Source organism: Pelobates fuscus, chromosome 2, assembly GCF_036172605.1.
Source record: "Pelobates fuscus isolate aPelFus1 chromosome 2, aPelFus1.pri, whole genome shotgun sequence".
NCBI classification, from domain to species: domain Eukaryota; kingdom Metazoa; phylum Chordata; class Amphibia; order Anura; family Pelobatidae; genus Pelobates; species Pelobates fuscus.
The window spans coordinates 288,012,378-288,031,669 of NC_086318.1; the positions used below are offsets into that span (position 1 = coordinate 288,012,378).

Here is a 19,292-nt window from a genome sequence, read left to right on the forward strand (position 1 = left end):
AGCTTACGGCACCTGAGGTTCCTAGTTGGTCTCCCATACAAGTACTAACCAGGCCCGAGTCTGGATGGCTTCCGAAATCTGACGAGATCAGGCATTTTCAGACTGGTATGGCCGTAAGTGAAATTAAGAGAATGCGATCTCGCTAATGTTGGTAGAATATCAAACTCTGGTTGCGACAAAAGACAAGACGCTTCTGGATAGGGAAAAAAGTGGTCTGATTATGACATCATAATGCAAAAAAGAAATAAACAAAAGCTTACGGCACCTGAGGTTCCTAGTTGGTCTCCCATACAAGTACTAACCAGGCCCGAGTCTGGATGGCTTCCGAGATCTGACGAGATCAGGCATTTTCAGACTGGTATGGCCGTAAGGGAAATTAAGAGAATGCGATCTCGCTAATGTTGGTAGAATATCAAACTCTGGTTGCGACAAAAGACAAGACGCTTCTGCATAGGGAAAAAAGTGGTCTGATTATGACATCATAATGCAAAAAAGAAATAAACAAAAGCTTACGGCACCTGAGGTTCCTAGTTGGTCTCCCATACAAGTACTAACCAGACCCGAGTCTGGATGGCTTCCGAGATCTGACGAGATCAGGCATTTTCAGACAGGTATGGCCGTAAGTGAAATTAAGAGAATGCAATCTCGCTAATGTTGGTAGAATATCAAACTCTGGTTGCGACAAAAGACAAGACGCTTCTGGATAGGGAAAAAAGTGGTCTGATTATGACATCATAATGCAAAAAAGAAATAAACAAAAGCTTACGGCACCTGAGGTTCCTAGTTGGTCTCCCATACAAGTACTAACCAGACCCGAGTCTGGATGGCTTCCGAGATCTGACGAGATCAGGCATTTTCAGACTGGTATGGCCGTAAGTGAAATTAAGAGAATGCGATCTCGCTAATGTTGGTAGAATATCAAACTCTGGTTGCGACAAAAGACAAGACGCTTCTGGATAGGGAAAAAAGTGGTCTGATTATGACATCATAATGCAAAAAAGAAATAAACAAAAGCTTACGGCACCTGAGGTTCCTAGTTGACTCCCATACAAGTACTAACCAGGCCCGAGTCTGGATGGCTTCCGAGATCTGACGAGATCAGGCATTTTCAGACTGGAATGGCCGTAAGTGAAATTAAGAGAATGCGATCTCGCTAATGTTGGTAGAATATCAAACTCTGGTTGCGACAAAAGACAAGACGCTTCTGGATAGGGAAAAAAGTGGTCTGATTATGACATCATAATGCAAAAAAGAAATAAACAAAAGCTTACGGCACCTGAGGTTCCTAGTTGGTCTCCCATACAAGTACTAACCAGGCCCGAGTCGGGATGGCTTCCGAGATCTGACGAGATCAGGCATTTTCAGACTGGTATGGCCGTAAGTGAAATTAAGAGAATGCGATCTCGCTAATGTTGGTAGAATATCAAACTCTGGTTGCGACAAAAGACAAGCCGCTTCTGCATAGGGAAAAAAGTGGTCTGATTATGACATCATAATGCAAAAAATAAATAAACAAAAGCTTACGGCACCTGAGGTTCCTAGTTGGTCTCAAATACAAGTACTAACCAGGCCCGAGTCTGGATGGCTTCCGAGATCTGACGAGATCAGGCATTTTTAGACTGGTATGGCCGTAAGGGAAATTAAGAGAATGCGATCTCGCTAATGTTGGTAGAATATCAAACTCTGGTTGCGACAAAAGACAAGACGCTTCTGGATAGGGAAAAAAGTGGTCTGATTATGACATCATAATGCAAAAAAGAAATAAACAAAAGCTTACGGCACCTGAGGTTCCTAGTTGATCTCCCATAGGGAAAAAAGTGGTCTGATTATGACATCATAATGCAAAAAAGAAATAAACAAAAGCTTACGGCACCTGAGGTTCCTAGTTGGTCTCCCATACAAGTACTAACCAGGCCCGAGTCTGGATGGCTTCCGAGATCTGACGAGATCAGGCATTTTCAGACTGGTATGGCCATAAGTGAAAGTAAGAGAATGCGATCTCGCTAATGTTGGTAGAATATCAAACTCTGGTTGCGACAAAAGACAAGACGCTTCTGGATAGGGAAAAAAGTGGTCTGATTATGACATCATAATGCAAAAAAGAAATAAACAAAAGCTTACGGCACCTGAGGTTCCTAGTTGACTCCCATACAAGTACTAACCAGGCCCGAGTCTGGATGGCTTCCGAGATCTGACGAGATCAGGCATTTTCAGACTGGTATGGCCGTAAGTGAAATTAAGAGAATGCGATCTCGCTAATGTTGGTAGAATATAAAACTCTGGTTGCGACAAAAGACAAGACGCTTCTGGATAGGGAAAAAAGTGGTCTGATTATGGCATCATAATTCAAAAAAGAAATAAACAAAAGCTTACGGCACCTGAGGTTCCTAGTTGGTCTCCCATACAAGTACTAGCCAGGCCCGAGTCTGGATGGCTTCCGAGATCTGACGAGATCAGGCATTTTCAGACTGATATGGCCGTAAGCGAAATTAAGAGAATGCGATCTCGCTAATGTTGGTAGAATATAAAACTCTGGTTGCAACAAAAGACAAGACGCTTCTGGATATGGAAAAAAGTGGTCTGATTATGACATCATAATGCAAAAAAGAAATAAACAAAAGCTTACGGCACCTGAGGTTCCTAGTTGGTCTCCCATACAAGTACTAACCAGGCCCGAGTCTGGATGGCTTCCGAGATCTGACGAGATCAGGCATTTTCAGACTGGTATGGCCGTAAGTGAAATTGGAGAATGCGATCTCGCTAATGTTGGTAGAATATCAAACTCTGGTTGCGACAAAAGACAAGACGCTTCTGGATAGGGAAAAAAGTGGTCTGATTATGACATCATAATGCAAAAAAGAAATAAACAAAAGCTTACGGCACCTGAGGTTCCTAGTTGGTCTCCCATAGGGAAAAAAGTGGTCTGATTATGACATCATAATGCAAAAAAGAAATAAACTAAAGCTTACGGCACCTGAGGTTCCTAGTTGGTCTCCCATACAAGTACTAACCAGGCCCGAGTCTGGATGGCTTCCGAGATCTGACGAGATCAGGCATTTTCAGACTGGTATGGCCGTAAGTGAAATTAAGAGAATGCGATCTCGCTAATGTTGGTAGAATATCAAACTCTGGTTGCGACAAAAGACAAGACGCTTCTGGATAGGGAAAAAAGTGGTCTGATTATGACATCAAAATGCAAAAAAGAAATAAACAAAAGCTTACGGCACCTGAGGTTCCTAGTTGGTCTCCCATACAAGTACTAACCAGGCCCGAGTCTGGATGGCTTCCGAGATCTGACGAGATCAGGCATTTTCAGATTGGTATGGCCGTAAGTGAAATTAAGAGAATGCGATCTCGCTAATGTTGGTAGAATATCAAACTCTGGTTGCGACAAAAGACAAGACGCTTCTGGATAGGGAAAAAAGTGGTCTGATTATGACATCATAATGCAAAAAAGAAATAAACGATAGCTTACGGCACCTGAGGTTCCTAGTTGGTCACCCATACAAGTACTAACCAGGCCTGAGTCTGGATGGCTTCCGAGATCTGACGAGATCAGGCATTTTCAGACTGGTATGGCCGTAAGTGAAATTAAGAGAATGCGATCTCGCTAATGTTGGTAGAATATCAAACTCTGGTTGCGACAAAAGAAAAGACGCTTCTGGATAGGGAAAAAAAGTGGTCTGATTATGACATCATAATGCAAAAAAGAAATAAACAAAAGCTTACGGCACCTGAGGTTCCTAGTTGGTCTCCCATACAAGTACTAACCAGGCCCGAGTCTGGATGGCTTCCGAGATCTGACGAGACCAGGCATTTTCAGACTGGTATGGCCTTAAGTGAAATTAAGAGAATGCGATCTCGCTAATGTTGGTAGAATATCAAACTCTGGTTGCGACAAAAGACAAGATGCTTCTGGATAGGGAAAAAAGTGGTCTGATTATGACATCATAATGCAAAAAAGAAATAAACAAAAGCTTACGGCACCTGAGGTTCCTAGTTGGTCTCCCATACAAGTACTAACCAGGCCCGAGTCTGGATGGCTTCCGAGATCTGACATTTTCAGACTGGTATGGCCGTAAGTGAAATTAAGAGAACGCGATCTCGCTAATGTTGGTAGAATATCAAACTCTGGTTGCGACCAGGGCCGGATTAACATAGGGGCTGATGGAGCTGCAGCTCCAGGCCCAGGCCCATGGAATAGGCCCATTTAAAAAAAAAAAAAAAAAAGTTTTTTTTTTTGTTTTTTTTTTGCACACTACTCTTACGTTTTCCACTTGACTGGTATTTTACTGGCACAGCTGGTATTTTAAGCTGCCTGGCCAGTGCCAGTATTGCAGTAATACCGGCAATACAAATGCAAGTAATTTTCTCAGAATAAATGGAAATTACTCTGCAATACCAGCACCGGCCAGTAGGGGTCACTGCATGTGGAGAGAGGCAGGGATAGGAAGTTACACAGCATATCCCTGCCTCTCTCTACTACTCACTGATCCGTGGGGGAGCAGCAACACAGCCCAGAGTCCAGACAGCAGCTCTACAGCTCAGGTAAGTGAGGGATGGGGGGAAAGGCAGCAGGGACACATGGGGACACTGAAACACTAGGGGACACATGGGGACACTGAAACACTAGGGGACACATGGGGACACTGAAACACTAGGGGACACATGGGGACACTGAAACACTAGGGGACACATGGGGACACTGAAACACTAGGGGACACCTGGGGACACTGAAACACTAGGGGACACCTGGGGACACTGAAACACTAGGGGACACCTGGGGACACTGAAACACTAGGGGACACCTGGGGACACTGAAACACTAGGGGACACCTGGGGACACTGAAACACTAGGGGACACCTGGGGACACTGAAACACTAGGGGACACCTGGGGACATCTGGGGACACTGAAACACTTGGGGACACCTGGGGACACCTGGGGACACTTGGGGACACTGAAACACTTGGGGACACCTGGGGACACCTGGGGACACCTGGGGACACCGACACACCTGGGGACACCGACACACTTGGGGACACCGACACACTTGGGGACACCGACACACTTGGGGACACCGACACACTTGGGGACGCTGTGAGATATAGGGACATTGGGACACGGAGACACTATGTTCCCATGTCCCCCAGCTCAGTGTCTGTGTCCCATGTCTCTCAGTGTGCCTAGTGTCCCCATGTGTCCCAGTATCCCTATATGTCCCAGTGTCCCCATGTCTATGTCCACAACTGTCCCCAAGTGTCTGTATCCCAGTCAGTATCCCGTAGTCTCCCAGTGTCCCCTAGTCTCCCAGTGTCCCCTAGTCTCCCAGTGTCCCCGTGTCTCCCCGTGTCTCCCCGTGTCCCCGTGTCTCCCCGTGTCTCCCCGTGTCCCCCCGTGTCCCCGTGTCTCCCCGTGTCCCCGTGTCTCCCCGTGTCCCCGTGTCTCCCCGTGTCCCCGTGTGTCTCCCCGTGTCCCCGTGTCTCCCCGTGTCCCCGTGTCTTCCCGTGTCCCCGTGTCTCCCCGTGTCTCCCCGTGTCCCCGTGTCTCCCCGTGTCCCCGTGTCTCCCCGTGTCTCCCCGTGTCCCCGTGTCTCCCCGTGTCCCCGTGTCTCCCCGTGTCCCCGTGTCTCCCCGTGTCTCCCCGTGTCTCCCCGTGTCCCCGTGTCCCTCCGTGTCTCCCTCTTGTCCCCGTGTCTCCCCGTGTCTCCCTCTTGTCCCCGTGTCTCCCCGTCTCCCCGTGTCCCCATGTCTCCCCGTGTCCCCATGTCTCTCCGTGTCCCCATGTCTCTCCGTGTCCCCATGTCTCTCCGTGTCCCCATGTCTCTCCGTGTCCCCATGTCTCTCCGTGTCCCCGGGTCTCTCCGTGTCCCCGGGTCTCTCCGTGTCCCCGGGTCTCTCCGTGTCCCCGGGTCTCTCCGTGTCCCCATGTCTCTCCGTGTCCCCGGGTCTCTCCGTGTCCCCGGGTCTCTCCGTGTCCCCGGGTCTCTCCGTGTTCCCGGGTCTCCGTGTCCCCGGGTCTCCGTGTCCCCGGGACACACTGAGACATTGGGACACTGGGAGAAATGGGGACACAGACACTGGCAGACTAGGGGACTGGGCGACATGGGGACCCTGACACTGTGATACATAGGGACACTGAGACACTGGGAGACAGGGAGACACTGGGAGCAATCCATCTATACAGCAGAATCAAACTGTGAGTAGTTTGTTCGTGATTTTACAGAATTTTCTCTGATGTCACTCCTTGTGATTTACATCATGTGATGTCACGCATAACTAATTAATTATACAAATGATTAAGGCCGGTATTTTTTTTCCAAGAAAGGTGGCAACCTTAACTACTCTTCACATACTCTTGCTTAAAGGAGCACTATAGGGTCAGGAACACAATCATGTATTTCTGACTCTATTATGTTAAAACCACCACCCTGGCCCCTTCTTGCCTCCCTAAATATAGTAAAATATTACTTGTATTCAATTCTGCAGCTGCTGGCTCAGAAGTGGTGGTCTGAGCAAATTACAATACTACCCCATAGGATTGGCTGAGACTGTCAACTAGGCAGATCAGGGGCACACCAGTGGCACACCCTTTTACCCCGCCCATTGACTTCCTGCTTCACTGGACACTGCTGTTAGGGGTCATGGATTTACTTGAAAGATGAAAGCATAAATTAGAGAGAGATTAGCATAGAGTATGTGTTTTCTTATAGCTGCATCCTATGAGATTCCCTCGGGCACCATCTCCATCAGATACATCACGCTTGGGAGGTATGATGGTTTTAGGGATTTGGGTCGATAAGAGTCAGTAATTAGGCCCATCATAATTGTCAGCTCCAGGCCCACTGTGCTCTTAATCCGGCCCTGGTTGCGACAAAAGACAAGACGCTTCTGGATAGGGAAAAAAGTGGTCTAATTATGACATCATAATGCAAAAAAGAAATAAACAAAAGCTTACGGCACCTGAGGATCCTAGTTGGTCTCCCATACAAGTACTAACCAGGCCCGAGTCTGGATGGCTTCCGAGATCTGATGAGATCAGGCATTTTCAGACTGGTATGGCCGTAAGGGAAATTAAGAGAATGCGATCTCGCTAATGTTGGTAGAATATCAAACTCTGGTTGCGACAAAAGACAAGACGCTTCTGGATAGGGAAAAAAGTGGTCTGATTATGACATCATAATGCAAAAAAGAAATAAACAAAAGCTTACGGCACCTGAGGTTCCTAGTTGGTCTCCCATAGGGAAAAAAATGGTCTGATTATGACATCATAATGCAAAAAAAAAAATAAACAAAAGCTTACGGCACCTGAGGTTCCTAGTTGGTCTCCCATACAAGTACTAACCAGGCCCGAGTCTGGATGGCTTCCGAGATCTGACGAGATCAGGCATTTTCAGACTGGTATGGCCATAAGTGAAATTAAGAGAATGCGATCTCGCTAATGTTGGTAGAATATCAAACTCTGGTTGCGACAAAAGACAAGACGCTTCTGGATAGGGAAAAAAGTGGTCTGATTATGACATCATAATGCAAAAAAGAAATAAACAAAAGCTTACGGCACCTGAGGTTCCTAGTTGGTCTCCCATACAAGTACTAACCAGGCCCGAGTCTGGATGACTTCCGAGATCTGATGAGATCAGGCATTTTCAGACTGGTATGGCCGTAAGTGAAATTAAGAGAATGCGATCTCGCTAGTTGGTCTCCCATAGGGAAAAAAGTGGTCTGATTATGACATCATAATGCAAAAAAGAAATAAACAAAAGCTTACGGCACCTGAGGTTCCTAGTTGACTCCCATACAAGTACTAACCAGGCCCGAGTCTGGATGGCTTCCGAGATCTGACGAGATCAGGCATTTTCAGACTGGTATGGCCGTAAGTGAAATTAAGAGAATGCGATCTCGCTAATGTTGGTAGAATATCAAACTCTGGTTGCGACAAAAGACAAGACGCTTCTGGATAGGGAAAAAAGTGGTCTGATTATGACATCATAATGCAAAAAAGAAATAAACAAAAGCTTACGGCACCTGAGGTTCCTAGTTGGTCTCCCATACAAGTACTAACCAGGCCCGAGTCTGGATGACTTCCGAGATCTGATGAGATCAGGCATTTTCAGACTGGTATGGCCGTAAGTGAAATTAAGAGAATGCGATCTCGCTAGTTGGTCTCCCATAGGGAAAAAAGTGGTCTGATTATGACATCATAATGCAAAAAAGAAATAAACAAAAGCTTACGGCACCTGAGGTTCCTAGTTGGTCTCCCATACAAGTACTAACCAGGCCCGAGTCTGGATGGCTTCCGAGATCTGACGAGATCGGGCATTTTCAGACTGGTATGGTCGTAAGTGAAATTAAGAGAATGCGATCTCGCTAATGTTGGTAGAATATCAAACTCTGGTTGCGACAAAAGACAAGACGCTTCTGGATAGGGAAAAAAGTGGTCTGATTATGACATCATAATGCAAAAAAGAAATAAACAAAAGCTTACGGCACCTGAGGTTCCTAGTTGGTCTCCCATAGGGAAAAAAGTGGTCTGATTATGACATCATAATGCAAAAAAGAAATAAACAAAAGCTTACGGCACCTGAGGTTCCTAGTTGGTCTCCCATACAAGTACTAACCAGGCCCAAGTATGGATGGCTTCCGAGATCTGATGAGATCAGGCATTTTCAGACTGGTATGGCCGTAAGTGAAATTAAGAGAATGCGATCTCGCTAATGTTGGTAGAATATCAAACTCTGGTTGCGACAAAAGACAAGACGCTTCTGGATAGGGAAAAAAGTGGTCTGATTATGACATCATAATGCAAAAAAGAAATAAACAAAAGCTTACGGCACCTGAGGTTCCTAGTTGGTCTCCCATACAAGTACTAACCAGGCCCGAGTCTGGATGGCTTCCGAGATCTGACGAGATCAGGCATTTTCAGACTGGTATGGCCGTAAGTGAAATTAAAAGAATGCGATCTCGCTAATGTTGGTAGAATATCAAACTCTGGTTGCGACAAAAGACAAGACGCTTCTGGATATGGAAAAAAGTGGTCTGATTATGACATCATAATGCAAAAAAGAAATAAACAAAAGCTTACGGCACCTGAGGTTCCTAGTTGGTCTCCCATACAAGTACTAACCAGGCCCGAGTCTGGATGGCTTCCGAGATCTGACGAGATCAGGCATTTTCAGACTGGTATGGCCGTAAGTGAAATTAAGTGAATGCGATCTCGCTAATGTTGGTAGAATATCAAACTCTGGTTGCGACAAAAGACAAGACGCTTCTGGATAGGGAAAAAAGTGGTCTGATTATGACATCATAATGCAAAAAAGAAATAAACAAAAGCTTACGGCACCTGAGGTTCCTAGTTGGTCTCCCATACAAGTACTAACCAGGCCCGAGTCTGGATGGCTTCCGAGATCTGACGAGATCAGGCATTTTCAGATTGGTATGGCCGTAAGTGAAATTAAGAGAATGCGATCTCGCTAATGTTGGTAGAATATCAAACTCTGGTTGCGACAAAAGACAAGACGCTTCTGCATAGGGAAAAAAGTGGTCTGATTATGACATCATAATGCAAAAAAGAAATAAACAAAAGCTTACGGCACCTGAGGTTCCTAGTTGGTCTCCCATACAAGTACTAACCAGACCCGAGTCTGGATGGCTTCCGAGATCTGACGAGATCAGGCATTTTCAGACTGGTATGGCCGTAAGTGAAATTAAGAGAATGCGATCTCGCTAATGTTGGTAGAATATCAAACTCTGGTTGCGACAAAAGACAAGACGCTTCTGGATAGGGAAAAAAGTGGTCTGATTATGACATCATAATGCAAAAAAGAAATAAACAAAAGCTTACGGCACCTGAGGTTCCTAGTTGGTCTCCCATACAAGTACTAACCAGACCCGAGTCTGGATGGCTTCCGAGATCTGACGAGATCAGGCATTTTCAGACTGGTATGGCCGTAAGTGAAATTAAGAGAATGCGATCTCGCTAATGTTGGTAGAATATCAAACTCTGGTTGCGACAAAAGACAAGACGCTTCTGGATAGGGAAAAAAGTGGTCTGATTATGACATCATAATGCAAAAAAGAAATAAACAAAAGCTTACGGCACCTGAGGTTCCTAGTTGGTCTCCCATACAAGTACTAACCAGGCCCGAGTCTGGATGGCTTCCGAGATCTGACGAGATCAGGCATTTTCAGACTGGTATGGCCGTAAGTGAAATTAAGTGAATGCGATCTCGCTAATGTTGGTAGAATATCAAACTCTGGTTGCGACAAAAGACAAGACGCTTCTGGATAGGGAAAAAAGTGGTCTGATTATGACATCATAATGCAAAAAAGAAATAAACAAAAGCTTACGGCACCTGAGGTTCCTAGTTGGTCTCCCATACAAGTACTAACCAGGCCCGAGTCTGGATGGCTTCCGAGATCTGACGAGATCAGGCATTTTCAGACTGGTATGGCCGTAAGTGAAATTAAGAGAATGCGTTCTCGCTAATGTTGGTAGAATATCAAACTCTGGTTGCGACAAAAGACAAGACGCTTCTGGATAGGGAAAAAAGTGGTCTGATTATGACATCATAATGCAAAAAAGAAATAAACAAAAGCTTACGGCACCTGAGGTTCCTAGTTGGTCTCCCATACAAGTACTAACCAGGCCCGAGTCTGGATGGCTTCCGAGATCTGACGAGATCAGGCATTTTCAGACTGGTATGGCCATAAGTGAAATTAAGAGAATGCGATCTCGCTAATGTTGGTAGAATATCAAACTCTGGTTGCGACAAAAGACAAGACGCTTCTGGATAGGGAAAAAAGTGGTCTGATTATGACATCATAATGCAAAAAAGAAATAAACAAAAGCTTACGGCACCTGAGGTTCCTAGTTGGTCTCCCATACAAGTACTAACCAGGCCCGAGTCTGGATGGCTTCTGAGATTTGACGAGATCAGGCATTTTCAGACTGGTATGGCCATAAGTGAAATTAAGAGAATGCGATCTCGCTAATGTTGGTAGAATATCAAACTCTGGTTGCGACAAAAGACAAGACGCTTCTGGATAGGGAAAAAAGTGGTCTGATTATGACATCATAATGCAAAAAAGAAATAAACAAAAGCTTACGGCACCTGAGGTTCCTAGTTGGTCTCCCATACAAGTACTAACCAGACCCGAGTCTGGATGGCTTCCGAGATCTGACGAGATCAGGCATTTTCAGACTGGTATGGCCGTAAGTGAAATTAAGAGAATGCGATCTCGCTAATGTTGGTAGAATATCAAACTCTGGTTGCGACAAAAGACAAGACGCTTCTGGATAGGGAAAAAAGTGGTCTGATTATGACATCATAATGCAAAAAAGAAATAAACAAAAGCTTACGGCACCTGAGGTTCCTAGTTGGTCTCCCATACAAGTACTAACCAGACCCGAGTCTGGATGGCTTCCGAGATCTGACGAGATCAGGCATTTTCAGACTGGTATGGCCGTAAGTGAAATTAAGAGAATGCGATCTCGCTAATGTTGGTAGAATATCAAACTCTGGTTGCGACAAAAGACAAGACGCTTCTGGATAGGGAAAAAAGTGGTCTGATTATGACATCATAATGCAAAAAAGAAATAAACAAAAGCTTACGGCACCTGAGGTTCCTAGTTGGTCTCCCATACAAGTACTAACCAGGCCCGAGTCTGGATGGCTTCCGAGATCTGACGAGATCAGGCATTTTCAGACTGGTATGGCCGTAAGTGAAATTAAGTGAATGCGATCTCGCTAATGTTGGTAGAATATCAAACTCTGGTTGCGACAAAAGACAAGACGCTTCTGGATAGGGAAAAAAGTGGTCTGATTATGACATCATAATGCAAAAAAGAAATAAACAAAAGCTTACGGCACCTGAGGTTCCTAGTTGGTCTCCCATACAAGTACTAACCAGGCCCGAGTCTGGATGGCTTCCGAGATCTGACGAGATCAGGCATTTTCAGACTGGTATGGCCGTAAGTGAAATTAAGAGAATGCGTTCTCGCTAATGTTGGTAGAATATCAAACTCTGGTTGCGACAAAAGACAAGACGCTTCTGGATAGGGAAAAAAGTGGTCTGATTATGACATCATAATGCAAAAAAGAAATAAACAAAAGCTTACGGCACCTGAGGTTCCTAGTTGGTCTCCCATACAAGTACTAACCAGGCCCGAGTCTGGATGGCTTCCGAGATCTGGCATTTTCAGACTGGTATGGCCATAAGTGAAATTAAGAGAATGCGATCTCGCTAATGTTGGTAGAATATCAAACTCTGGTTGCGACAAAAGACAAGACGCTTCTGGATAGGGAAAAAAGTGGTCTGATTATGACATCATAATGCAAAAAAGAAATAAACAAAAGCTTACGGCACCTGAGGTTCCTAGTTGGTCTCCCATACAAGTACTAACCAGGCCCGAGTCTGGATGGCTTCTGAGATTTGACGAGATCAGGCATTTTCAGACTGGTATGGCCATAAGTGAAATTAAGAGAATGCGATCTCGCTAATGTTGGTAGAATATCAAACTCTGGTTGCGACAAAAGACAAGACGCTTCTGGATAGGGAAAAAAGTGGTCTGATTATGACATCATAATGCAAAAAAGAAATAAACAAAAGCTTACGGCACCTGAGGTTCCTAGTTGGTCTCCCATACAAGTACTAACCAGGCCCGAGTCTGGATGGCTTCCGAGATCTGACGAGATCAGGCATTTTCAGACTGGTATGGCCGTAAGTGAATTTAAGAGAATGCGTTCTCGCTAATGTTGGTAGAATATCAAACTCTGGTTGCGACAAAAGACAAGACGCTTCTGGATAGGGAAAAAAGTGGTCTGATTATGACATCATAATGCAAAAAAGAAATAAACAAAAGCTTACGGCACCTGAGGTTCCTAGTTGGTCTCCCATACAAGTACTAACCAGGCCCGAGTCTGGATGGCTTCCGAGATCTGACGAGATCAGGCATTTTCAGACTGGTATGGCCATAAGAGAAATAAAGAGAATGCGATCTCGCTAATGTTGGTAGAATATCAAACTCTGGTTGCGACAAAAGACAAGACGCTTCTGCATAGGGAAAAAAGTGGTCTGATTATGACATCATAATGCAAAAAATAAATAAACAAAAGCTTACGGCACCTGAGGTTCCTAGTTGGTCTCAAATACAAGTACTAACCAGGCCCGAGTCTGGATGGCTTCTGAGATCTGATGAGATCAGGCATTTTCAGACTGGTATGGCCGTAAGGGAAATTAAGAGAATGCGATCTCGCTAATGTTGGTAGAATATCAAACTCTGGTTGCGACAAAAGACAAGACGCTTCTGGATAGGGAAAAAAGTGGTCTGATTATGACATCATAATGCAAAAAAGAAATAAACAAAAGCTTACGGCAGCTGAGGTTCCTAGTTGGTCTCCCATAGGGAAAAAAGTGGTCTGATTATGACATCATAATGCAAAAAAGAAATAAACTAAAGCTTACGGCACCTGAGGTTCCTAGTTGGTCTCCCATACAAGTACTAACCAGGCCCGAGTCTGGATGGCTTCCGAGATCTGACGAGATAGGCATTTTCAGACTGGTATGGCCGTAAGTGAAATTAAGAGAATGCGATCTCGCTAATGTTGGTAGAATATCAAACTCTGGTTGCGACAAAAGACAAGATGCTTCTGGATAGGGAAAAAAGTGGTCTGATTATGACATCATAATGCAAAAAAGAAATAAACAAAAGCTTACGGCACCTGAGGTTCCTAGTTGGTCTCCCATACAAGTACTAACCAGGCCCGAGTCTGGATGGCTTCCGAGATCTGACGAGATCAGGCATTTTCAGACTGGTATGGCCGTAAGTGAAATTAAGAGAATGCGATCTCGCTAATGTTGGTAGAATATCAAACTCTGGTTGCGACAAAAGACAAGATGCTTCTGGATAGGGAAAAAAGTGGTCTGATTATGACATCATAATGCAAAAAAGAAATAAACAAAAGCTTACGGCACCTGAGGTTCCTAGTTGGTCTCCCATACAAGTACTAACCAGACCCGAGTCTGGATGGCTTCCGAAATCTGGCATTTTCAGACTGGTATGGCCGTAAGTGAAATTAAGAGAATGCGATCTCGCTAATGTTGGTAGAATATCAAACTCTGGTTGCGACAAAAGACAAGACGCTTCTGGATAGGGAAAAAAGTGGTCTGATTATGACATCATAATGCAAAAAAGAAATAAACAAAAGCTTACGGCACCTGAGATTCCTAGTTGGTCTCCCATACAAGTACTAACCAGGCCCGAGTCTGGATGACTTCCGAGATCTGATGAGATCAGGCATTTTCAGACTGGTATGGCCGTAAGTGAAATTTAGAGAATGCGATCTCGCTAATGTTGGTAGAATATCAAACTCTGGTTGCGACAAAAGACAAGACGCTTCTGGATAGGGAAAAAAGTGGTCTGATTATGACATCATAATGCAAAAAAGAAATAAACAAAAGCTTACAGCACCTGAGGTTCCTAGTTGGTCTCCCATACAAGTACTAACCAGGCCCAAGTCTGGATGGCTTCCGAGATCTGACGAGATCAGGCATTTTCAGACTGGTATGGCCGTAAGGGAAATTAAGAGAATGCGATCTCGCTAATGTTGGTAGAATATCAAACTCTGTTTGCGACAAAAGACAAGACGCTTCTGGATAGGGAAAAAAGTGGTCTGATTATGACATCATAATGCAAAAAATAAATAAACAAAAGCTTACGGCACCTGAGGTTCCTAGTTGGTCTCAAATACAAGTACTAACCAGGCCCGAGTCTGGATGGCTTCCGAGATCTGACGAGATCAGGCATTTTCAGACTGGTATGGCCGTAAGGGAAATTAAGAGAATGCGATCTCGCTAATGTTGGTAGAATATCAAACTCTGGTTGCGACAAAAGACAAGACGCTTCTGGATAGGGAAAAAAGTGGTCTGATTATGACATCATAATGCAAAAAAGAAATAAACAAAAGCTTACGGCACCTGAGGTTCCTAGTTGGTCTCCCATACAAGTACTAACCAGGCCCGAGTCTGGATGGCTTCCGAGATCTGACGAGATCAGGCATTTTCAGACTGGTATGGCCGTAAGTGAAATTAAGAGAATGCGTTCTCGCTAATGTTGGTAGAATATCAAACTCTGGTTGCGACAAAAGACAAGACGCTTCTGGATAGGGAAAAAAGTGGTCTGATTATGACATCATAATGCAAAAAAGAAATAAACAAAAGCTTACGGCACCTGAGGTTCCTAGTTGGTCTCCCATACAAGTACTAACCAGGCCCGAGTCTGGATGGCTTCCGAGATCTGACGAGATCAGGCATTTTCAGACTGGTATGGCCATAAGTGAAATTAAGAGAATGCGATCTCGCTAATGTTGGTAGAATATCAAACTCTGGTTGCGACAAAAGACAAGACGCTTCTGGATAGGGAAAAAAGTGGTCTGATTATGACATCATAATGCAAAAAAGAAATAAACAAAAGCTTACGGCACCTGAGGTTCCTAGTTGGTCTCCCATACAAGTACTAACCAGGCCCGAGTCTGGATGGCTTCTGAGATTTGACGAGATCAGGCATTTTCAGACTGGTATGGCCATAAGTGAAATTAAGAGAATGCGATCTCGCTAATGTTGGTAGAATATCAAACTCTGGTTGCGACAAAAGACAAGACGCTTCTGGATAGGGAAAAAAGTGGTCTGATTATGACATCATAATGCAAAAAAGAAATAAACAAAAGCTTACGGCACCTGAGGTTCCTAGTTGGTCTCCCATACAAGTACTAACCAGACCCGAGTCTGGATGGCTTCCGAGATCTGACGAGATCAGGCATTTTCAGACTGGTATGGCCGTAAGTGAAATTAAGAGAATGCGATCTCGCTAATGTTGGTAGAATATCAAACTCTGGTTGCGACAAAAGACAAGACGCTTCTGGATAGGGAAAAAAGTGGTCTGATTATGACATCATAATGCAAAAAAGAAATAAACAAAAGCTTACGGCACCTGAGGTTCCTAGTTGGTCTCCCATACAAGTACTAACCAGACCCGAGTCTGGATGGCTTCCGAGATCTGACGAGATCAGGCATTTTCAGACTGGTATGGCCGTAAGTGAAATTAAGAGAATGCGATCTCGCTAATGTTGGTAGAATATCAAACTCTGGTTGCGACAAAAGACAAGACGCTTCTGGATAGGGAAAAAAGTGGTCTGATTATGACATCATAATGCAAAAAAGAAATAAACAAAAGCTTACGGCACCTGAGGTTCCTAGTTGGTCTCCCATACAAGTACTAACCAGGCCCGAGTCTGGATGGCTTCCGAGATCTGACGAGATCAGGCATTTTCAGACTGGTATGGCCGTAAGTGAAATTAAGTGAATGCGATCTCGCTAATGTTGGTAGAATATCAAACTCTGGTTGCGACAAAAGACAAGACGCTTCTGGATAGGGAAAAAAGTGGTCTGATTATGACATCATAATGCAAAAAAGAAATAAACAAAAGCTTACGGCACCTGAGGTTCCTAGTTGGTCTCCCATACAAGTACTAACCAGGCCCGAGTCTGGATGGCTTCCGAGATCTGACGAGATCAGGCATTTTCAGACTGGTATGGCCGTAAGTGAAATTAAGAGAATGCGTTCTCGCTAATGTTGGTAGAATATCAAACTCTGGTTGCGACAAAAGACAAGACGCTTCTGGATAGGGAAAAAAGTGGTCTGATTATGACATCATAATGCAAAAAAGAAATAAACAAAAGCTTACGGCACCTGAGGTTCCTAGTTGGTCTCCCATACAAGTACTAACCAGGCCCGAGTCTGGATGGCTTCCGAGATCTGGCATTTTCAGACTGGTATGGCCATAAGTGAAATTAAGAGAATGCGATCTCGCTAATGTTGGTAGAATATCAAACTCTGGTTGCGACAAAAGACAAGACGCTTCTGGATAGGGAAAAAAGTGGTCTGATTATGACATCATAATGCAAAAAAGAAATAAACAAAAGCTTACGGCACCTGAGGTTCCTAGTTGGTCTCCCATACAAGTACTAACCAGGCCCGAGTCTGGATGGCTTCTGAGATTTGACGAGATCAGGCATTTTCAGACTGGTATGGCCATAAGTGAAATTAAGAGAATGCGATCTCGCTAATGTTGGTAGAATATCAAACTCTGGTTGCGACAAAAGACAAGACGCTTCTGGATAGGGAAAAAAGTGGTCTGATTATGACATCATAATGCAAAAAAGAAATAAACAAAAGCTTACGGCACCTGAGGTTCCTAGTTGGTCTCCCATACAAGTACTAACCAGGCCCGAGTCTGGATGGCTTCCGAGATCTGACGAGATCAGGCATTTTCAGACTGGTATGGCCGTAAGTGAATTTAAGAGAATGCGTTCTCGCTAATGTTGGTAGAATATCAAACTCTGGTTGCGACAAAAGACAAGACGCTTCTGGATAGGGAAAAAAGTGGTCTGATTATGACATCATAATGCAAAAAAGAAATAAACAAAAGCTTACGGCACCTGAGGTTCCTAGTTGGTCTCCCATACAAGTACTAACCAGGCCCGAGTCTGGATGGCTTCCGAGATCTGACGAGATCAGGCATTTTCAGACTGGTATGGCCATAAGAGAAATAAAGAGAATGCGATCTCGCTAATGTTGGTAGAATATCAAACTCTGGTTGCGACAAAAGACAAGACGCTTCTGCATAGGGAAAAAAGTGGTCTGATTATGACATCATAATGCAAAAAATAAATAAACAAAAGCTTACGGCACCTGAGGTTCCTAGTTGGTCTCAAATACAAGTACTAACCAGGCCCGAGTCTGGATGGCTTCCGAGATCTGATGAGATCAGGCATTTTCAGACTGGTATGGCCGTAAGGGAAATTAAGAGAATGCGATCTCGCTAATGTTGGTAGAATATCAAACTCTGGTTGCGACAAAAGACAAGACGCTTCTGGATAGGGAAAAAAGTGGTCTGATTATGACATCATAATGCAAAAAAGAAATAAACAAAAGCTTACGGCAGCTGAGGTTCCTAGTTGGTCTCCCATAGGGAAAAAAGTGGTCTGATTATGACATCATAATGCAAAAAAGAAATAAACTAAAGCTTACGGCACCTGAGGTTCCTAGTTGGTCTCCCATACAAGTACTAACCAGGCCCGAGTCTGGATGGCTTCCGAGATCTGACGAGATAGGCATTTTCAGACTGGTATGGCCGTAAGTGAAATTAAGAGAATGCGATCTCGCTAATGTTGGTAGAATATCAAACTCTGGTTGCGACAAAAGACAAGATGCTTCTGGATAGGGAAAAAAGTGGTCTGATTATGACATCATAATGCAAAAAAGAAATAAACAAAAGCTTACGGCACCTGAGGTTCCTAGTTGGTCTCCCATACAAGTACTAACCAGGCCCGAGTCTGGATGGCTTCCGAGATCTGACGAGATCAGGCATTTTCAGACTGGTATGGCCGTAAGTGAAATTAAGAGAATGCGATCTCGCTAATGTTGGTAGAATATCAAACTCTGGTTGCGACAAAAGACAAGATGCTTCTGGATAGGGAAAAAAGTGGTCTGATTATGACATCATAATGCAAAAAAGAAATAAACAAAAGCTTACGGCACCTGAGGTTCCTAGTTGGTCTCCCATACAAGTACTAACCAGACCCGAGTCTGGATGGCTTCCGAAATCTGGCATTTTCAGACTGGTATGGCCGTAAGTGAAATTAAGAGAATGCGATCTCGCTAATGTTGGTAGAATATCAAACTCTGGTTGCGACAAAAGACAAGACGCTTCTGGATAGGGAAAAAAGTGGTCTGATTATGACATCATAATGCAAAAAAGAAATAAACAAAAGCTTACGGCACCTGAGATTCCTAGTTGGTCTCCCATACAAGTACTAACCAGGCCCGAGTCTGGATGACTTCCGAGATCTGATGAGATCAGGCATTTTCAGACTGGTATGGCCGTAAGTGAAATTTAGAGAATGCGATCTCGCTAATGTTGGTAGAATATCAAACTCTGGTTGCGACAAAAGACAAGACGCTTCTGGATAGGGAAAAAAGTGGTCTGATTATGACATCATAATGCAAAAAAGAAATAAACAAAAGCTTACAGCACCTGAGGTTCCTAGTTGGTCTCCCATACAAGTACTAACCAGGCCCAAGTCTGGATGGCTTCCGAGATCTGACGAGATCAGGCATTTTCAGACTGGTATGGCCGTAAGGGAAATTAAGAGAATGCGATCTCGCTAATGTTGGTAGAATATCAAACTCTGTTTGCGACAAAAGACAAGACGCTTCTGGATAGGGAAAAAAGTG

General features: G+C 44.3%; 59 pseudogenes; all 59 read right to left on the reverse strand.

Moving 5' to 3' along the window:
* On the reverse strand, positions 1-119 carry LOC134596130 (5S ribosomal RNA; annotated as a pseudogene).
* A 134-nt stretch (positions 120-253) lies between these two features.
* LOC134594655 (5S ribosomal RNA) lies at positions 254-372 on the reverse strand (annotated as a pseudogene).
* A 134-nt stretch (positions 373-506) lies between these two features.
* On the reverse strand, positions 507-625 carry LOC134596529 (5S ribosomal RNA; annotated as a pseudogene).
* A 134-nt stretch (positions 626-759) lies between these two features.
* LOC134595902 (5S ribosomal RNA) lies at positions 760-878 on the reverse strand (annotated as a pseudogene).
* Positions 879-1,012: 134 nt separating this feature from the next.
* Positions 1,013-1,130, reverse strand: LOC134588893 (5S ribosomal RNA; annotated as a pseudogene).
* Positions 1,131-1,264: 134 nt separating this feature from the next.
* On the reverse strand, positions 1,265-1,383 carry LOC134596330 (5S ribosomal RNA; annotated as a pseudogene).
* A 134-nt stretch (positions 1,384-1,517) lies between these two features.
* Positions 1,518-1,636, reverse strand: LOC134589390 (5S ribosomal RNA; annotated as a pseudogene).
* A 225-nt stretch (positions 1,637-1,861) lies between these two features.
* On the reverse strand, positions 1,862-1,980 carry LOC134594905 (5S ribosomal RNA; annotated as a pseudogene).
* A 134-nt stretch (positions 1,981-2,114) lies between these two features.
* Positions 2,115-2,232, reverse strand: LOC134588371 (5S ribosomal RNA; annotated as a pseudogene).
* Positions 2,233-2,366: 134 nt separating this feature from the next.
* Positions 2,367-2,485, reverse strand: LOC134594475 (5S ribosomal RNA; annotated as a pseudogene).
* Positions 2,486-2,619: 134 nt separating this feature from the next.
* On the reverse strand, positions 2,620-2,738 carry LOC134594042 (5S ribosomal RNA; annotated as a pseudogene).
* A 224-nt stretch (positions 2,739-2,962) lies between these two features.
* LOC134594043 (5S ribosomal RNA) lies at positions 2,963-3,081 on the reverse strand (annotated as a pseudogene).
* A 134-nt stretch (positions 3,082-3,215) lies between these two features.
* LOC134596900 (5S ribosomal RNA) lies at positions 3,216-3,334 on the reverse strand (annotated as a pseudogene).
* A 134-nt stretch (positions 3,335-3,468) lies between these two features.
* On the reverse strand, positions 3,469-3,587 carry LOC134596142 (5S ribosomal RNA; annotated as a pseudogene).
* A 135-nt stretch (positions 3,588-3,722) lies between these two features.
* Positions 3,723-3,841, reverse strand: LOC134587791 (5S ribosomal RNA; annotated as a pseudogene).
* A 3,108-nt stretch (positions 3,842-6,949) lies between these two features.
* LOC134597189 (5S ribosomal RNA) lies at positions 6,950-7,068 on the reverse strand (annotated as a pseudogene).
* A 226-nt stretch (positions 7,069-7,294) lies between these two features.
* Positions 7,295-7,413, reverse strand: LOC134594906 (5S ribosomal RNA; annotated as a pseudogene).
* A 134-nt stretch (positions 7,414-7,547) lies between these two features.
* On the reverse strand, positions 7,548-7,666 carry LOC134593928 (5S ribosomal RNA; annotated as a pseudogene).
* Positions 7,667-7,759: 93 nt separating this feature from the next.
* Positions 7,760-7,877, reverse strand: LOC134588373 (5S ribosomal RNA; annotated as a pseudogene).
* Positions 7,878-8,011: 134 nt separating this feature from the next.
* LOC134593941 (5S ribosomal RNA) lies at positions 8,012-8,130 on the reverse strand (annotated as a pseudogene).
* A 93-nt stretch (positions 8,131-8,223) lies between these two features.
* On the reverse strand, positions 8,224-8,342 carry LOC134594527 (5S ribosomal RNA; annotated as a pseudogene).
* Positions 8,343-8,567: 225 nt separating this feature from the next.
* Positions 8,568-8,686, reverse strand: LOC134594940 (5S ribosomal RNA; annotated as a pseudogene).
* Positions 8,687-8,820: 134 nt separating this feature from the next.
* On the reverse strand, positions 8,821-8,939 carry LOC134594044 (5S ribosomal RNA; annotated as a pseudogene).
* Positions 8,940-9,073: 134 nt separating this feature from the next.
* LOC134594045 (5S ribosomal RNA) lies at positions 9,074-9,192 on the reverse strand (annotated as a pseudogene).
* A 134-nt stretch (positions 9,193-9,326) lies between these two features.
* Positions 9,327-9,445, reverse strand: LOC134596901 (5S ribosomal RNA; annotated as a pseudogene).
* A 134-nt stretch (positions 9,446-9,579) lies between these two features.
* On the reverse strand, positions 9,580-9,698 carry LOC134595904 (5S ribosomal RNA; annotated as a pseudogene).
* Positions 9,699-9,832: 134 nt separating this feature from the next.
* On the reverse strand, positions 9,833-9,951 carry LOC134595905 (5S ribosomal RNA; annotated as a pseudogene).
* A 134-nt stretch (positions 9,952-10,085) lies between these two features.
* Positions 10,086-10,204, reverse strand: LOC134594046 (5S ribosomal RNA; annotated as a pseudogene).
* Positions 10,205-10,338: 134 nt separating this feature from the next.
* On the reverse strand, positions 10,339-10,457 carry LOC134594048 (5S ribosomal RNA; annotated as a pseudogene).
* Positions 10,458-10,591: 134 nt separating this feature from the next.
* LOC134594907 (5S ribosomal RNA) lies at positions 10,592-10,710 on the reverse strand (annotated as a pseudogene).
* A 134-nt stretch (positions 10,711-10,844) lies between these two features.
* On the reverse strand, positions 10,845-10,963 carry LOC134596842 (5S ribosomal RNA; annotated as a pseudogene).
* A 134-nt stretch (positions 10,964-11,097) lies between these two features.
* LOC134595906 (5S ribosomal RNA) lies at positions 11,098-11,216 on the reverse strand (annotated as a pseudogene).
* A 134-nt stretch (positions 11,217-11,350) lies between these two features.
* LOC134595907 (5S ribosomal RNA) lies at positions 11,351-11,469 on the reverse strand (annotated as a pseudogene).
* Positions 11,470-11,603: 134 nt separating this feature from the next.
* LOC134594049 (5S ribosomal RNA) lies at positions 11,604-11,722 on the reverse strand (annotated as a pseudogene).
* A 134-nt stretch (positions 11,723-11,856) lies between these two features.
* On the reverse strand, positions 11,857-11,975 carry LOC134594051 (5S ribosomal RNA; annotated as a pseudogene).
* Positions 11,976-12,352: 377 nt separating this feature from the next.
* On the reverse strand, positions 12,353-12,471 carry LOC134596843 (5S ribosomal RNA; annotated as a pseudogene).
* Positions 12,472-12,605: 134 nt separating this feature from the next.
* Positions 12,606-12,724, reverse strand: LOC134594052 (5S ribosomal RNA; annotated as a pseudogene).
* A 134-nt stretch (positions 12,725-12,858) lies between these two features.
* On the reverse strand, positions 12,859-12,977 carry LOC134594719 (5S ribosomal RNA; annotated as a pseudogene).
* A 134-nt stretch (positions 12,978-13,111) lies between these two features.
* On the reverse strand, positions 13,112-13,230 carry LOC134588317 (5S ribosomal RNA; annotated as a pseudogene).
* A 225-nt stretch (positions 13,231-13,455) lies between these two features.
* LOC134588604 (5S ribosomal RNA) lies at positions 13,456-13,573 on the reverse strand (annotated as a pseudogene).
* A 134-nt stretch (positions 13,574-13,707) lies between these two features.
* Positions 13,708-13,826, reverse strand: LOC134594053 (5S ribosomal RNA; annotated as a pseudogene).
* Positions 13,827-14,203: 377 nt separating this feature from the next.
* On the reverse strand, positions 14,204-14,322 carry LOC134587839 (5S ribosomal RNA; annotated as a pseudogene).
* Positions 14,323-14,456: 134 nt separating this feature from the next.
* On the reverse strand, positions 14,457-14,575 carry LOC134594434 (5S ribosomal RNA; annotated as a pseudogene).
* A 134-nt stretch (positions 14,576-14,709) lies between these two features.
* Positions 14,710-14,828, reverse strand: LOC134588972 (5S ribosomal RNA; annotated as a pseudogene).
* Positions 14,829-14,962: 134 nt separating this feature from the next.
* Positions 14,963-15,081, reverse strand: LOC134594054 (5S ribosomal RNA; annotated as a pseudogene).
* Positions 15,082-15,215: 134 nt separating this feature from the next.
* On the reverse strand, positions 15,216-15,334 carry LOC134594908 (5S ribosomal RNA; annotated as a pseudogene).
* A 134-nt stretch (positions 15,335-15,468) lies between these two features.
* LOC134596844 (5S ribosomal RNA) lies at positions 15,469-15,587 on the reverse strand (annotated as a pseudogene).
* A 134-nt stretch (positions 15,588-15,721) lies between these two features.
* LOC134595908 (5S ribosomal RNA) lies at positions 15,722-15,840 on the reverse strand (annotated as a pseudogene).
* A 134-nt stretch (positions 15,841-15,974) lies between these two features.
* LOC134595910 (5S ribosomal RNA) lies at positions 15,975-16,093 on the reverse strand (annotated as a pseudogene).
* Positions 16,094-16,227: 134 nt separating this feature from the next.
* On the reverse strand, positions 16,228-16,346 carry LOC134594055 (5S ribosomal RNA; annotated as a pseudogene).
* Positions 16,347-16,480: 134 nt separating this feature from the next.
* On the reverse strand, positions 16,481-16,599 carry LOC134594056 (5S ribosomal RNA; annotated as a pseudogene).
* Positions 16,600-16,976: 377 nt separating this feature from the next.
* LOC134596845 (5S ribosomal RNA) lies at positions 16,977-17,095 on the reverse strand (annotated as a pseudogene).
* A 134-nt stretch (positions 17,096-17,229) lies between these two features.
* On the reverse strand, positions 17,230-17,348 carry LOC134594057 (5S ribosomal RNA; annotated as a pseudogene).
* Positions 17,349-17,482: 134 nt separating this feature from the next.
* Positions 17,483-17,601, reverse strand: LOC134594720 (5S ribosomal RNA; annotated as a pseudogene).
* Positions 17,602-17,735: 134 nt separating this feature from the next.
* On the reverse strand, positions 17,736-17,854 carry LOC134588764 (5S ribosomal RNA; annotated as a pseudogene).
* A 225-nt stretch (positions 17,855-18,079) lies between these two features.
* LOC134588606 (5S ribosomal RNA) lies at positions 18,080-18,197 on the reverse strand (annotated as a pseudogene).
* A 134-nt stretch (positions 18,198-18,331) lies between these two features.
* Positions 18,332-18,450, reverse strand: LOC134594058 (5S ribosomal RNA; annotated as a pseudogene).
* Positions 18,451-18,827: 377 nt separating this feature from the next.
* On the reverse strand, positions 18,828-18,946 carry LOC134587956 (5S ribosomal RNA; annotated as a pseudogene).
* Positions 18,947-19,080: 134 nt separating this feature from the next.
* On the reverse strand, positions 19,081-19,199 carry LOC134594435 (5S ribosomal RNA; annotated as a pseudogene).
* Positions 19,200-19,292: the final 93 nt, after the last annotated feature.